Genomic DNA, 17,438 nt, shown 5'->3' with positions numbered 1-17,438 from the left:
ATCCCCATGGGACCCAGTTCTTTCACACAGCATCTTTTGGAAATAGATTCAGAAGAGCAGTTTCCAGAGACCACCTCACAGTCTCAAAACACCTCCTCCAGTGGAAACTGACCATGGAGACCACACAAAGGGGCCCTGAGGTCGAGACTTTTAGGGTTCTGCGGTGGGTTTTTGCAGGCAGCCTTTTTTATGATACCAGGACAGCTCTGCCTGTACCATTTTTCTCTGCTTAGGCAGCCTGACAGCTCTGACAGGTGGGTGCCCAAACCTGCTGTATGAATGTGCATACCCTGTTCTCAGGGCCCTGGGCCTGATTAGGAGCTCTCTGCGGGGGGCGGGGGGGGTCTCAGGTATAATTCTATCACCCACAGAACCCTCAACAGCACCCCAGCTTATATTCCAATACTCATGGGGCCCGATTCTTGCATACAGTCTCTTGTAGGAATGGAGTCAGAGGAGCATTTTACAGCAACCACCTAACAGAATAGGAACCCCTCCTTGCCACTGGGAGCTCACTTCAGAGAAGGCCCAAATGGGTGAGGAGTTCGAGAATTTTAGGGTCCCACATTCAGTTTTCAAAGGCAGCATTTTTCCTGATACCAGGACGGTTCTGCCTGTACCATCTTCCTCTGCTTAGGCAGGCTGACAGCTCTGACATTCAGGCTCCTGAGCCTGCCAAATGAATGTGAATCTGCTAGTCTCAGGGCAGTAGGCCTGATTATGAGCTCTGGCTCGTGTCACAGTGAATGTCACTGTTGCCTAGCGACAAGTGTAAGAGGCTTTGTGGAGAAGGAGACCTCTGCGGAGGTGCATTGGCAACGAACTCTTGTCTGTTTTCTCTGTGGGATCCATGGGATGGTACTATGACACTGGGAGAAGGCAGATGTGAGTCAGCCTGAAGAAATGTCAAGCAAAGTTTCTGGAATTAATGGCGAGATCGCTAGGGATCCAAAATCGTATGCTGGATTCCTCAGACCTCCCTAGATATTGTACGGGTGAGACTCTTTGAAACTTGCCCCACTGTGATTTCTAGGTAGAGCTGGCCTGTGTTCCCTGGGTTTTTCTCCCCCAGGTGTGGCTTCTGACAGAACCAAGCAGCCTCAGGACCCTGCAGGCTGTGTGTTTCTCTGGGAGTGTTGCGATTGTTGGATGTATGCTTGTGTGTGTGGCATTGTGTGTGTGTTTGTGTGTGCACGCCTGTAAGTGGAGTCTGCTTGAAGAACTGTGGCTAATGCACTTCAGCCCCCGCCTTTTTTTTGGAATCTCCCAACCTTTTGGTGGCCTGTCTGTTCTACTCTCCTGTGGCTGTGCGGCTCCATGTTACTTATTTTTCTCTGGATCATTAAACTGCAGTGGAAGCAGGAAGAGACAGGCTGGCATCCAAATCATTTCCCCCTGCAAAAAAAAGCCACTCTTCTAAAAAGAAGAGGAGTGCATCGTACAAAAAACCAGACATTTCCAAGTGGTTTCTTGTGTTTCAGTTAACCCAGGGAGAGAAACTGGCAGTAGTGTCTTCAGGGCCCCTTGAATTTACCTCAAATGTGATTCACAGCCTAACATGTGCTTCACATCATGAGATGGCCCTCCTAAATCATATTGGGATTTCATCCTGGGACATAGAGTGTGAACAGCAACGAGGTCAGAAAGGGGTGAGGATACAACATTTTGAGGGATGGATGGGGTCCCAAAAGTTCATGTGTAAAAAACATGAAGACAGATGACACAGAAGATGCTTCCAAATCTATCACCGCATTCCCTCAATTGCACAAGTAGTCCACACCATGGCCTGGTGTTCAGGTGGGAGTACTCCAATGTGCAAGGAACATTTGGAGTGCAAATTGGGGCCATCCTGGCAACCCGCTGATATAATCTTTTTCATATATAAGAGTGGAATGGATTGATGCTGCCTGGGATGGGACCTCCACACTTACCTCTTCTTTTCCTGACTTCATTGTCCTCCTTGGCCTAGAGTTTCCTGGGTATGGCTCAAAGACCTTCACACAAAAACTTTATCAGTTCAGGGAGAAAGATCTTCATGGGAATCATTTGCATGTGCATTTTTTTCTAAACACTGTCAAGTTTTAAAGACTGGGCAGCTTTGGTACTTTTAAAACCACGAATTCCCATTACAACTGCCAAAAATGAAACTCTTGCTCTTAAACTTCAATTGAATGGCTGCATAATTCTTGTAGAATGAGAAGCAGGCAGGCATGTCTGGCCTTTGCCTGGTATTCTAGTCTCTGTCTCATTTTATTTGTATCACCTTCTTGTTGTTGTGGGGCTCTTTCATTGGGCTGTTGCTGGATAGGACTGCCTCTCACCACAGATTATTTAGCTGCCATGTAATTCAGAGAGCAAAAAAGACTTCAGATAGGCTGGCTGCACTCTAGGTTGTGGATTATTGTCTCATTTCGGGGGCTGAGATTGTTTGCACTTTGCAGGAGGCTTTTGAGTCCTCTGACAGGAGTCATTGAACAATGCCTGGATTCCAGCACAAGGTTGCTCATTCTATCAGGCAAGACTTGATTTTTTTTTTTTTTTTTTTTTTTTTTTGCTTTCACGGGGAATCCACAGTGCCCCTCAAGACCATGACTGGACACTGTTTTCAGCTGTGACTTTCCCACCAATGGCCTTTGAGACACTGTCTCAATCTCATTTGCTTTGGTGAGATGCCAGTCGGAGTTGCAAGAACACTGCTCCTCCTTGGACTTGCCTTTGTCGGGGTTCCTGATGCTCTGAGAGAGCCCCTGAGAGGCCCAGAATGAAAGGAGGCAGTGAGGTCAAGAACCTGACTGTCTTTCACTGACACCCACCTCTCAGGTCTCAGGTATGATTCTATCATCAAGAGAACCCTAAACAACACACCAGACTATATTCCAATCCCCATGGAACATGATTTTTGCACACAGCCTAATTCAGAGATGGAGTCAGAAAAGCAGGTTCCAGTGGCCATTTTACAGCCTTGAAATGCCACATCTTACAGTGGAACCTGATCACAGAGACAGCCAGAAAAGGCCCTGAAGTCAAGAATTTTAGGATCCCAGTGAGTTTTTGCAGGCAGGATTTTTTTCTGATACCAAGTCGGTTCTTCCTGTACCATTTTCCTCTACTTAGAGAGGTGGACAGCTCTGAGAGCCCAGCGACTGAGCCTGCCTTATGAATGAGCATGTGCTGGTCTTAGGGCACCAGGCCAGATTGTGCATTCTGGATAGCGTCACAGTGCATATCATCGTTGCCTCGTGACAAGTCCTTGCAGCTTGGAAGAGAAGACCTCCTTGGAGGTGGGTTGGTGTTGGGCTCTCTCCAGTCTTCTCTGTGGGATCCATGGGATAGTTTTATCATTTTAGGAGAGGGCAGATGTGAGGCAGCCTGAAGAAATGTCAAGCACAACACTAGGAAGAAATGGTGAAATCTCTAATGATCCAAAGTTATCTGCAGGATTCCTCAGCCTGTCTAGATGTTGTAAGGGTGAGTTTTTTTTAAACTTGCCCCATTGTGATTTTTAGATACAGCCCACCTGTTTTCCCCCAGGATGCCCTGTCCCAAGTTGGAGCTTCCCGCAGAACCACTCAGCCTCAGGAGCTTCCAGGCTATGTGTTTCTGTGGAAGTGTTGTGAGTGTTGAATGTCTGTGTGTGTTTGTGGCATTGTGTATTTGTCTGTGTGTGTGTGCAAGTGTGCCTGTAAGTGGAGTATGCTTAAAGGAGTGTGGCTACTTCACTTCAGCCCTTCCTTTTTTTTTAGTCTCCAAAGCTTTTGATGGCCTGTCTGTGTGGTTCTGCTTGGGGTGCAGGGCACCGTGTTCTTTATTTTCTGTGGGTTGTGAATCTGCAGTGAATTGAAAGGGGGCCGATATACACCGTTGTCCAAATCACCTCCCCCTGCAAAAAAACAAAAACAAAAAAGCAACAAAAAAACATTCATCTAGAAAAAAGAGAAGGCCACCATAACAACAAATGGACATCTCCCAGTATTTTATTGTTTTGCAGCCAACCCAGAGAGCCACACTGGCAGTCTTGTCCTCAGAGCCCCATTGAATTTACCTCTAATTACATTCCCAGCCGAGTAGGTCCTTCATGTTATGAGGAGACACACCTCCATGATCTTGACATTTCATTCTGGAATAGAGAGGGTGAGCAGGAATAAGATAAGCTAGGGGTGAGAATACAATCTCAATATGGGTGGATGAGATCTGGCAACTTTCCCTGAAAACAAAATGAAGACAAATGACACAGAAGGTGCTGCCAACTAAATTCCCACATTCCATTAATTGCACAAGCAGCCCACATGATGGCTCAGTCTTCAAGTTGGGGTACTCCAATGTGCAAAAAACATTTGGAGTGCAAATTAAGGTCATTCTGGCAGTCTCCTGATTACAAGGCTTTCATGTACAGAGCCAAATTGCAGTGGAATCAATATGTGGTGGTTTGGATGTGGCCTCCATACTTGCCTTTTCTTTTCCTGACTTCCGTGTTTTTCATCAACCTAGTGTTTCCTGGGTCTGGCTCAATGACTGCCACACTAAACTTTTCCCAGTTCATGGAGAACAACCCTCATGGGAATCCACTGTAGGGGTGTTTCTTTCTAAACAAGTGATCCTCAACAACACTACTGGAACAATTTTCAGGCTTGCCATTGCCACACACAGCCTCTGAGAGACTGTCTCAAACTCATCTGCACACATGAAAGAGCAGTCCAAGGTGTGAGAATGCTACTCCACCTTCGAATTGCCTTTGTTATGGTTCCTACCTTTCCCAGAGGGCCCCTGTAAGGCTCAGAATGATGGGAGGCAGTGAGGTCAAGAGCCAGGCCATCTTTCACTGACACCCACCTTTGGGGTCTCAGGTGTAATTCTATCACCCCAAAAACCATCAACAACAGGCCAGACTATTTTCCAATCCCCATGTGACTTAATTATTACACACAGCCTTTTCTGGGAATGGAGTCAGAAGAGCAGTTTCTAGTGACAACCTCACAGTTCTAGCAATGTTCAATGATTCCTGTCAGAGGACCCAATGCCTCCAGCAAAATGCAAACAACCTCAGCCCCAACAATAAGACAATGACCCACAACCTGGAGCACAGATAGCCTACCCTAGTCCCTTTTGCTCCTGGAAATCCCTGGCAGGCAGAAGATCTGGGGTGAAAGTCCATGTAATCTGGCAACAACCCAATGATAGACCCCCTCCACAATGACAAAGGACATGCAGATGAATTAAAACAGAGACTAGATTTGTAGGCAATGCCAGATAAGGCTGCCTGCTTCTCATCCTACAGGAATTATGCAGCCCTCTGAAAGAACTGGGACAGTAGGAGTTTCCTTGTTGGAGGCTGTAACAGATGTTTACAGTTTTAAAAGTATCAAAGCTGCTCTGTCATTAAAACATGACAGTATTTAGAAGGAAACATTCATGCAATGGATTTCCATGAGGATTGTCCTCCCTGAACTGGGAAACCTTTGTTATGGGAGATGTGTAGGCAGACCCAGGAAACTCTAGGCCAACGGGGAAAATGGAAGTCACGAGAAGAGGAGGCAAGTGTGAAGGCCACATTATCCAGCATCAATCCATTCCACTCCCATTTAGCTCCTCATATGACAGCCCTGATATGTAGAGTTTGCCAGCATGACAGGAGTATGCACTCCAAATGTCCCCTGCATGTTGAAGTACTCCCAACTGAACTTTGGGCCATGATGTCAACAGCTTCTGCAATTAAGCAAATCTGGGAATGCTGCTGGAGCAAGTTCTGTACCATCAGTCTCCACCTTTTTGAGAAGTGAAGGTGAGGATCTGCATCCAATCCTCACCAGATTGAATACTCACTCCTATCTGATGTTATTGCTGCTCTCACTGTCTGTCCTAGAAAGAAATCCCAAGACTATGGGGGAGTGTCCCTCACGATGTAAAGCACCTGCTTTACTGTGAACCAAATTCTATGTAAATTCAAGGGGTCCTGCAGACAGGTCAGCTAGTGTCTCTTTCTGGATTTGCTGCAGAAAAATGAAAGAGTGGGATATGTCTACTCTTGGGTAAGGTGTGGTCGTCTTCTCTTTATAGCTGTGACTGTTTTTTTTTGCAAGTGCAGGGGATTTGGACCAGGGCAGGTCACAGCCAGCCTCCTGATTTACTGCAGATTCTTGATTCAAAATATAAAAAAAATGAGAAAGACAGAGCCCCACAGCCCAAGGAGACCCACAAAAACAGGCCACCAAAAGTTTGGGAGACTCAAAACAAAACAAAACAAAACAAAACGCTGCTGTGCGTAAGCCTAATTTATTTAAGTAGACTCCACTTAAACGCACAAATACACACACACACACACACACACACACACACAACCACACACACGCAGACATCTAATACTGACAACACTCCCACAGAAACTACAGTCCTGCATGTTCTGAGGCTGTGTGGTTGTGCAGGAAGCCCCATTTGAGAGAGAACAACCCCAGATAACACAGGCAGGCTGTACCTAGAAATCACAGCAGGACAAGCTTCAAAAAGATTCACTCCTACAATGTCTAGGTAGGCTTAAGTCATACTGCAGACCTTCTGGATCTTCAGGGATTTGGCAGATTATTCCTGGGGCTCTGTTTGAACTTTCTTCATGATGGCTAACATCTGCTCTCTTTTAAGATAATGGGACTTTCCTGAGGATCTCCTAGATAAGACTTGCAAGAATCCAGTGCTGATGCACCTCCACGGAGGTCTCCTTCTCCACCAATCCTCAGGCACCTGTTGCTAGGCAATGGTGCTCTTCACTGTGACACATGCCAGAGCTCACAGCTCTGGCCTGTGCCATGGGACTAGCCCATTTACATCCATGTCACAGCCTTGGGGGTCCAGCTATTAAAGTTGTCAACTTGCCTAAGCAGAGGGAAAGCTACTGGCAGAGATGGCCTGGTGTTGGGAAAATGGCTGCATGAGATAACCATTGAGAGACCCTAAAAGTCTTTACCTTAGGTCTTCTTTGGGCTGTCTCCTTGGTCGGGTTTCACCAGAACAGGAGGTGTTTCGAGACTGTGACCTGGTCACTGGAAACTGCACTTCTGACTCCATTCCCACCAGAGGCTGTGTGCAGGAATCAGGTCCCACGGGGATTGGAATATAGTCTGGTGAGCTGTTGACGGCTCTCTGTGTGATGAAATCATGCCTGAGACCCCAGAAGTGGGTGTTAATGAAAGTTGGCTGTGCCAGGGAACTCACTGCCTCCCTTTATTCTGGGTCTCACTGGTCCTCTTTGAGAAAAAAACCCACAACAAAGGGAAGCCCATAGTTGAGCAGTGTCCTTACAGGTTGAACAGGCCTCTCAGGGGTGCAGATGAGGTTGAGACAGTGTCTCACAGGTACCTCAGACAGTATAAGCCTGAAAATTGTGTGCAGTATTGCTGCTTAGGAGCTGTGTACCCCCCATAAAGGCAAAGAAAAATCAAGGCTCACCTGAGATAACCAGCTCCATTGTGCTGTAGTCCAAGTAATGCTGGAAGACTTCTTTCAGAAGACCCAAAACCTCTTGCAAATTGCAAACAACCTCAGTCCCCCAAATGAGATCATGTCCCACAATCTGGAGCACAGACAGCCTACCCAAAGTCTCTTTCGCTCCCTGAAATCCCTGACAGTTAAAAGATGTGTAGAGAGAGGTAATCTCATCTAGCAACAGCCCAATGAAACACCCCCTCCACAATGAGAAAGGATGTGTAGGTGCAAAGAAACAGAGCCTAGATTACAAGGAAAAAGCCAGACAACAATGCCTGCTTCTCATCCTACATAAATCATGCAGACCTCTGATAAAAGTGGGAGAACAAGAGTTTTCTTGTTGGCAGCAGTAACGAGAATTTACAGTTTTAAAATATCACAGCTGCCCATTCATTAAAACGTGACAGTGTTTAGAAGGAAACACTCACGCAATGTATTCCTGTGACAGTTGTCATTCATGAACTTTGAAATGTTTAGTGTGGAAGATGTTTTATGACCCAGAATGAGGCTCATAAAAGTCAGGATAAGAAGAGGCAAGTGTGGAGGCCACATGCCCCCCAGCATCTATCTATCCTACTTTTATTTGTCTCCGAGTATGAAGGCCCTCAAATTGGGAGTTTGCCAGGATGGCCCCAGTTTGCACTCCAAATGTTCCCTGCACGTTTGAGTACTTCCACCTGAACCCTGGGCCATGGTGTTGGCTGCTTGTGATATTAAAAGAATGTGGGGATACAGTTGGAAGTACCTTCTGTGTCATCTGTCTTCATCAGTTTTCAGGTGAAGGTGCAGGACTGCATCCACCCCTCACCAGACTGTATCCTCACCCCTCTGACCTTATTGCTGCTTACATTCTCTGACCCAGAGTAAAATTTCAAAATGATGGAGAAGTGCCTCCTTACAAGATGAAGCATCTGCTACCCTGGGAAGTGAATTCGAGGTAAATTCAAGGGGCCCTGTGGACGCAACTGCTAGTGTCTCTCCATGGGTTGGCCAAAAACAATGAAACACTGCGAGATGTCTGTTGTTTAGTGTGGTGTGCTCATCTTCTTTCTAGAAGAGTGGCTTTTTGATTTGCAAGGGGAGGTAATTTGGACCCAAGTCATTCTCAACCAGCCCACCAATTCACTTTGGATTCATGATCCAGTGAAATATAATAAACATGGGGCCCCACAGCCAAAGCAGAGCCACACAGGGCACCAAATGGTTGGGTGACTCAAAAAATAGAAGTGCTGCAGTGCATTATCCACATTCCTTTAAGCAGGATCCACTTACAGGTGTGCACACACACTCAAACACACACTGCACCACAGACACACAGGCACTCCCACAGAAACACACAGCCTGGCAGGCTCCGAGGCTGTGTGATTCTATGGGAAGCCCTGCCTGGTAGGGAGTATCCCTGGTGAATACAGGTGGGCTCTACTTAGAAATCACAGTGGGGCAATTTTCAAAAAGACAAACATCTGCAATGCCAAGAGAGGCCTGGGGCACCCTGCAGATCTTTTTGGATCCCTCGAGATTTTGGGGTTTATTCCTGGGGCTTTGCTTGATGTTTCTTCAGACTGGCTCATGTTGGCCCTCTCCTGTGACCATGGAACAATCCTATGGTTCCCACAGAGAAGACAGGTGAGTATCCACCAGTGACACACCTTCATGGCGTCTTCTTCTCTGCCAAGTTGCAGGGACTTGTCACTAGGCAATGGTGATGTTAATTGTGATGGTAGCCATAGCTCAGAATCAGTCCTGGTGCTCTGAAACCAGTGCATGCACCTTCATGAGGCAGGCTCTGGCACCTAGCTGTCAGAGCTGTCAGAGCTGTCAGCAAGCCTATGCAGATGAAAATGGTACAGGCAGAGGTGGCCTGGTATGGGGAAACAGGCTGCTTGCAAAAATCTGGTGTGGGACCCTAAGAGTCTCAAACTCACGGTTTCTTTGGGCTGCCTCGGTGGTTGTGTCACGCTGGAGGAAAAGGCATTTGGAGACTGTAAGGTGGTCGCTGGAAATTGCTCTTCAGACCCCATTTGCAAAAGAGGCTGTGGGCAAGAATCGGGTTCCATGGGGTTTGGAATATTGTCTGGTGTGCTTTGAGGGTTCTTTGGGTGGTTGATTCATACCTGAGACCCCAGAGTTGGTTGCCAATAAAAGATGGTTGGGCTCTTGACCTCATTGCCTCCCATCATCCTTGGACTCGCAGGGGCTCTCTGGGAGAGCCAGAAACCATGACAAAGGCAAGCCCAATCTGGAACAGTATTCACACACCTTGGAAAGGCCTCTTACAGGTAAAAATGAGATGGAAACAGCATCTCAGAGGCCGTCTGTGGTGATGGGAAGCCTGAAATGGGTGTCCAGTAGTGCTATTGAGAGGTACTGTGTATTTCTCATGAAAGCAAAGACAAATCAGGGCTCACCTGAGAGACCAAGCTTCCTTGTGCTGGAGTCCAAGCAACATTCAATGATTCCTGTTGGAGGACCCAAAGACTCCTGCAAACAGCAGACAACCTCAATAAGACAATGACTCACAACCTGAAATGCAGCCAGCCTACCTGAAGCCTTTTTTGTTTTCTGAAATCTTTGGCAGCTAAATAATCTGTGATGAGTGTCAGTCCCATCTAACAACAGCTTAATGAAAGGACCCCTCCACAATGAGATGGCCATGCAGATGAAATGAAACAGAGGCTAGATTACAAGGCAAAGCCAGATACAGTTTTCTGCTTCTCATCCTACAGGAATCATGCAGCCCACTGATAGAATTTGGAGAAAAAGGGTTTACTTGCTGGTGGCCATAATGGGAATTTATGGTTTTAATAGTATCAAAGCTGTGCGGTTATTGAAATGTGACAGTGGTTAGAAGGAAACATTCATGCAATGGATTCCCATGAGGGCCATTCTCCCTTAAGTGGGAATCATTAAGTGTGAAATTCTGGGTCAAAGAGGAACAATGGAAGTCAGGGAAAGTAGAGGTAAATATTTAGGCCACATCCCACCCAGCATGCATCCATTTCACCCCATTTGGCTCCAGGTATGAAAGCCCTGAAATCAGGAGTTTGCCAGGATGATCCCAATTTGCACTCCAAATGTTTCTTTCATGTTGAAGTACTCTCACCTGAACACCGGGCCGTGGTGTCGACTGCTTGTGAAATTAAAAGAATGGGAGGATGGAGTTGGAAGCAACTTCTGTGTCATCTGTCTTTATTGTTATTACACATCAAGTTGCGGGACAGCATCTTCTTCTCACCAGTATGTATTCTCACCCCTATTTGACCTTACTGCTGTCAGAATACCCAAAAGACTCCTGCATAGTTCAAACAACGTCAGCTCCCACAAGGAAACCAGGACCCACCACCTGGAGCACAGACAGCCTACACGAAGTCTCTTTTGTGCCCAGAAATCCCTGGCGGCAGAAAGATCTGTGGTGAGAGGCAATATCACCCAACCACAGCCCAGTGAAAGACTCCCTCCACAATGAGGAAGGATGTGCAGAAGGAATGAAACACCCCAGAATGCCAGGCAAAAGCCAGACATGGATGACTGCTTCTCATCCTAAAGGAATCCTGCAGTCCTGTGATAGAAGAAGGAGAACAAGTGTTTCCATATTGGCAGCTGTATCTAGAATTGATGGTTTTAAAAGTATCACAGATGTCAGGTAATTAAAACGTGACAGTCTTGAGATGAAGTACTCAAGGAATTGATTCCCATGAATGTATCTTCAGTGAAGAGGAAAATGTTTAGTGTGGAAGACGTTGAGCCAGACACAGGCAACCTACGCTCATGAGGAACATGGAAGTCAGGAAAAAAGAGGCAAGTGTAGAGGCCACATCCCACTGAGTGTAAATCCATCCCACTCCCTTTTGCACCCAAATATGAAAGACTTCAAATTAGAAGTTTGCAGGATGGCTTCAGTTTGCACTTCAAATATTCCCTGCATGTTGGAGTACTCCCACTTGAACACTGGACCATGGTATGGACTGCTTCTGCAATTAAGGGAATGTGGGGATGCAGTTGGAAGCACCATCTGTGTGAGCTGTCATCACCTTTATTGCAAGTGAATGACAAGGACCACCCACCCCTCACCAGATTGTATCCTCAGCTCTATCTGACCTTATTGTTACTCACACTCTCTGTTCCAGAATGACATGCCAGACAATGGAAGAGTCTCATCTCATGATTTGAAGCACCTGTTTGGCTGGGAACTGAATTCAAGGTAAATTCAAGGAATCTTGTGGACAGGACTGCTAATGTCTCTCCCTGGGTTGGCCGCCAGACAATGAAACACTTAGAGATGTCTGTTTCTTGGTGTAGTGTGTTCCTCTTCTTTTTAGAAGAGTGACTTTTTTTGCTGGGGGAGGTTATTTGGATGACAACCGGTCTTGGCCTTCCTCCCAACTCACTGCAGATTCATGATCCACAGAAAAATAAAGAACATGGGGCCCTGCAGCCCAAGCAGAGCCACATGGACAGGCCACCAAATGGATGGGAGACTCAAAAACAAGAAATGCTGAATTGCATTATCCACCTTCATTTAAGCTGACTCCACTTACAGGCACACACACACTCCCTCTCTCACACACACCGAAAGACAAAAAGACACACACACACAGACATCCAACACTCACAACATTTCCAGAGAGACACATAGCCTGGCAGATTCTGAGGCTGCAAGGTTCTGCAAAAAGCTCCATCTGGGAGGAAGCAACACCAGGGAACACAGCAGGGCTGTACCTGGAAATCACAGTGGGGCAAGTTTTGAAAAGACTCACCCATACGATGTCTAGGCAGGCCTGAGGCATCTTGCTGATTCTTTTTGATCCTTAGATATTTTGTGGTTTATTGCTGTGGCTCTGCTTGATGTTTCTTCATGCCGGATCATGTCTGCCCTCTCATAGAATTGTGGGACTATCTCATAAATACCACAGAATAAACAGGTGAGGGTCCACTGCCAACACACCTCTACAGAGGTCTCCTTCTCTGTGAAGCCAGAGGGACTTGTCTCTCAGCAATGGTGGCATTTATTGGTATGCTAACCAGAGCTTACACTTCAGGCCTGGTACCCTGAGACTAGGGCATGCCCATTTGTGAGGCAGGCTAGGGCGTCCGTCTGTCAGAGCAGTCAGCCTGCCTAAGCAGGGGAAACTGGTACATGCACAGCCAGCACATTATTGGGAAAATTGCTGCCTGTGACAACACACTGCAGAACCCTAGAAGTCTTGAACTTATGTCCTCCTAAGGATGTCTCTGTTGTTGGATACCACTGGAGAAAGAGACGTTTCAAGACTGTAAGGTGTTCACTGGAAACTCCTCTTTGACTCTACTTCTGAGAGGGTCTGTGCACAAGAATCGGGTCCCACAGTGATTGGAATGTAGTCTTCTGCGTTGTTGATGGGTCTTTGGGTGATGGAATCATACCTGAGACCCCAGAGGTGGGAGTCAGTGAAAGAAGGCCATACCATTGAGCTCACAGCCTCCCTTCATCTTGTGCCTTGCAGTGGCTCTCTGAAATGGCAGAATCCAAGGCAAAAGCAAGTCCAAAGTGGAGCAGTGTTCTCACACCTCAAACTGGCCTTTCATAGGTGCAGAAAAGGTTGAGACAGTGTCATAGAGGCCATCTGTGGTGATTGCAAGCCCGAAAAATGTATTCAGTAATGCTGCGGTAGAGAAATGTGGACCCCTCCTGTATGCAAAGGAAAATCAAGGCTCCCTTGTGAGAACAAGCTGACTTGTGCTGGAGTTCTGGAAACATTCAAAGATTTCTGCCAGAGGACCCAAAAGCCTCCTCCAAAGTGCAAACAACTTCAGCCACCACAAGAAGATCACAACACACAACGCAGAGCCCACCAAACCTACCCAAGGTCTCTTTTGCTTCCTGAAATTTCTGTCAACCAAAAGATCTGTTGGGAGAGGGAGTCCCATCCAGCAAAAGCTCAATGAGAGATACCCTTCAAAATGGAAAGGACCTGCAGATGAAGTGAAACACAGACTTGATTACCAGGGAAATCAAGACATGGTTCCCTGCTTCTCATCCTACTGGAGTCATGCAGCCTTCCAATAAAAGTGGGAGAACAAGAGTTTCCTTGTTGGTGGTAGTAAGGGGAATTTATGCTTTTAAAAAAAAATACAGCTGCCACTAATTAAAACCAGGTAGTGTTCAGAAGGAAACACCCATGCAAAGGATTCCCCTGAGCTTGACCTCTGTAAAGTGGGAAATGCTTAGTGGGAAAGACATGGAGCCACATGCAGGATACTCTAGGCCAACGAGTAACTTGAAAGTCAGAAAAAGAAGAGGCAAGTGTGGAGGCCACATCCTACAAGCATCAGTCTATCCCACTCCCATTTGGATACAGGTATGAAAGCCCTCAAATCAGGAGTTTGACAGGATGTCCTAGTTTGCACTCCAAGTGTTCCCTGCACTTTGGAGCACACCCGCCTGTTCAACTGGGCATGGTGTGGACTACTTGTGCAATTAAGGGAATGTGGTGACGCTGTTGGAAGCATGTTCTGTGTCATTTGTCTTCCCCTTATTTGCAGGTGAAGGTGCGGGACCCCATCCATTCCTCACCAGATTGTGTCCTCACCCCTCACTGACCTTATTACTGCTCACACTCTGTCGAAAAATGAGAACCAAAGGCGATGTAGGAGTACCCCTCATGACGCGAAGCACCTGCTCACCAGGGAAACAAATTTGATGTAAATTCAAGGGTCCCTGCAGACAGGACTGCTTGTGTCTCTTTGTGGGTTGGCTGGAGGACAATGAAAAACTGAGAGTTGTCTGTTCTTGGGTTTGGTGTGCTCCTCTTCTTTCTAGAAGAGTGACTTTTTTGCAGGGGGAGTTGATTCCGACAGTGGCCTGTCCGGCCAGCCTTTCAATTCACTGTGGATTCATGAGTCACAGAAAAATAAAGAACATGGGGCTCTGCATCTCAACCAGAGGCACACAGAAAGGCAGCAAAAGGTTGACAGCCTCAACAAAATGAACCACTGCAGTGCATTAGCCACATTCCTTTAAGCAAACTCCATTTACAGGCACCCATACACACACAGACACACAAAGCCACACACACACACACACACACACACACAGACATCCAACTCTTGCAACACTCCCACAGAAACACACAGCCCGGCAGGTCCTGAGTCTGCAGGGTTCTGCAGGAAACCACATCTGGGAGGGAGCAACACCTGGGAACACAGGAAAGCTGCACCTAGAAATCAGAGTGTGGCAAGATTAAATAAGACTCACTCATATAACACCTATTCAGGCCTGAGAAATCCTGCAGATCCTTTTGGATCCTTCGGGAACTTGAGGTTTATTCCTGGGGCTTTTCTTGAGGTTTTTCCAAGCTGGCTCATGTATGTCCTCTCCTAGGATCATGGGACTATCCATAAATTCAACAGAAAAAAATAGGTGAGAGTCCACTGCCTATGCATCCCAAAGGAGGTCTCCTTCACTGCAAGCCACAGCAACTTGCCACAGACAACGATGGGATTCACTGTGACACTAGCCCAAGGTCACAGCTCAGGCCTGGTGTCTAGAGACTAACACATTCACACTCATGATGCAGGTTTGGGCTCCTGGCTGTCAGAGCTGTCAGCCTGCTTAAGCAGAGGAACATACAGACAGAGCTGGCCTGGTATCAGGAAAAAGGCTGCCTGCAATAACCCACTGTCAAAACAAAAAATTTTAGACTGTGGGCCTTTTTGGGCAGTCTCCGTGGTCGGGTTTGGCTGGAGGAGTTGTTTTAAGATTGTGAGTTGGTTGCTGCAAACTGCTCCTCTGTCTGTATTCCTGAAAGAGGCTGTGTGCAACAGTCAGGTCCCATGGGGATCGGAATACCATCTGGTGAGTTTTTGAGGGGTCTTTGGGTGATGGAATCATCGTTGAGAACTAAGATGTGGGTGTCAACAAACGATGGCCAGGCTCTTGTGCTCACTGCCTCCCTTCATCCTGGGCCTCACAGGGGCTCTCCAGGAAAGGAAGAAACCTTGAGAAAAGCAAGTCCAAGACAAAGCATTGTTTTCACACCTCAAACTGGCCCCTGACGGGTGCAGATGAGGTTGAGACAGTCTCTCAGAGGCCATCTGTGGCAATTGCAAGACAGAAAAGGGTGCCCAGTAGTGCCGATGAGGGGCAAGGTGGACCCCATCTGAAAGCAAAGAATAATGAAGGCTCACTGGAGAGAACAAGCTGACTTGTGCAGGAGGCCAAGCAATGTTCACAGATTTCTGTCAGAAGACCCAAAATCCTCCCGCAAAGTGCAAACAACAACAGCCCCCGCAATGAGACCAAGACCTAGAACTTGGAGCATAGCCAACCTAATGCAAATCCTTTTTTCTTCCTGAAATTTTTGGCATCCAGAAGACCTGCAGTGAGAGGCAGTCCCATCCAGCAATAGCCAATGAAAGATCCACCCCACAATGAGGAATGACCTGCAGATGATGGAAAACAGGGCCAAGATTACCAGACAAATACAGATATGGCTGCCTACTTCTCATCCTAGAGGAATCATGCAGCCCTTAGATTAAAGTGGGAGAACAACAGTTTTCCATGTTTCATAAAAACATGAATTTATGCTTTTAAATGTATCCCAGCTACCCAGTCATTAAAAGATGACCGTGTTTAGAAAAAAACACTAATGCAATGGATTTCCATGAGGGTCCTCCTCTGTGAACTGGGAAACTTTTAGTGTGGAAGACATGGAAACAAACCCAGGAAATCCTAGGTTGAAAGGGAACATGGAAGTCAGGAAAAGAAGCAAGTGTGAAGGCCACATCCCACCCAGCATCAATCCATCACACTCTCCTTTCGCTGCCGGTATAAAAGCCATCATTGAGAGTTTGCCAGGATGGCCCCAGTGTGTACTGAAAATGTTCCCTGCATGTTGGAGTACTTCCACTTGTACACGGACGATGGAGTGGGAAGAACCTTCTGTGTCATCTGTCTTCATTTTTTTTGCAGGTGAGGCTGCAGGACCCCATGCACCGCTTACCAGATTGTATCCTCAAACCTATCTGACCTGATTGCTGCTCACACTCTACATCCCAAGATGAAATCACAAGACGATGAAGAAGTGACCCCTAAGACATGAATCCCTGCTTGACTGGGAACCTAATTCAAGTTTAATTCAAGGTATCCTGTAGATAGGACTGCTAGTATCTCTCCCTGGGTTGGCCAGAGGAAAATGAAACACTGGGAGATGTGTCTTTTTGGTGTGGTGTGCTCCTCTTCTTCTACAAGAGTGTTTTTTTTTCTTTTTTTCTTTTTTTTTGCACACACAATGCCACACACACAGTCAGACATCTAACACTCACAACACTCTCACAGAAACATATAAACTCAGCAGCTCCTGAGGCTGCATGGTTTTGCAGAAATTACCACCTGGGAGGGAGCCCTACACCAAAATCAGAGCCACACAGGCCACCAAAAGTTGGGAAACTCAAAAAAAGGAAGTGCTCTACTGAGTTAGCAACATTCCTTTAAGCAGACTCTACTTACAGTTACACACACAAAAACACCATCACACAATGCCACCCACAAAAGCAGACATCCAACACTCACAACACTTCACCAGAAAGGTTTGGAGACTAAGAAAAAAGAAGCACTAAAGTGCGTTATCCACATTATTTTAAGCACACTCCACTTGCAGATACACACACACCGACAATGCCACAGACACACAGACATCCAACACTAGCAACACTCCCACAGAAACACACAGTTTGGCATCTCCTGAGGCTGTGTAGTTCTGCAGGAATCCCCACCTTGGAGAGAGCAACTCCAAGAAACACAGGCAGGCTGTACCTAGAAATCAGAGCGGGGCAAATTTCAAAAAACTCACTCCTACAACGTCTAAGCAGGCCTGAGGAATCCTGCAGATGCTTTTGTATTTTTATGGATTTTGCTGTCCATTCCTGGGGCTGTGCTTGAAGTTTCTTCAGTCTGGTTCATGACTTCCCTCTGCTAGGATCATGGG

This window comes from Pan paniscus, chromosome Y, assembly GCF_029289425.2.
Source record: "Pan paniscus chromosome Y, NHGRI_mPanPan1-v2.0_pri, whole genome shotgun sequence".
Taxonomy (NCBI): Eukaryota; Metazoa; Chordata; class Mammalia; order Primates; family Hominidae; genus Pan; species Pan paniscus.
The sequence above is the reverse complement of the archived record's forward strand: the minus strand, read 5'-3'. Positions refer to the sequence as shown.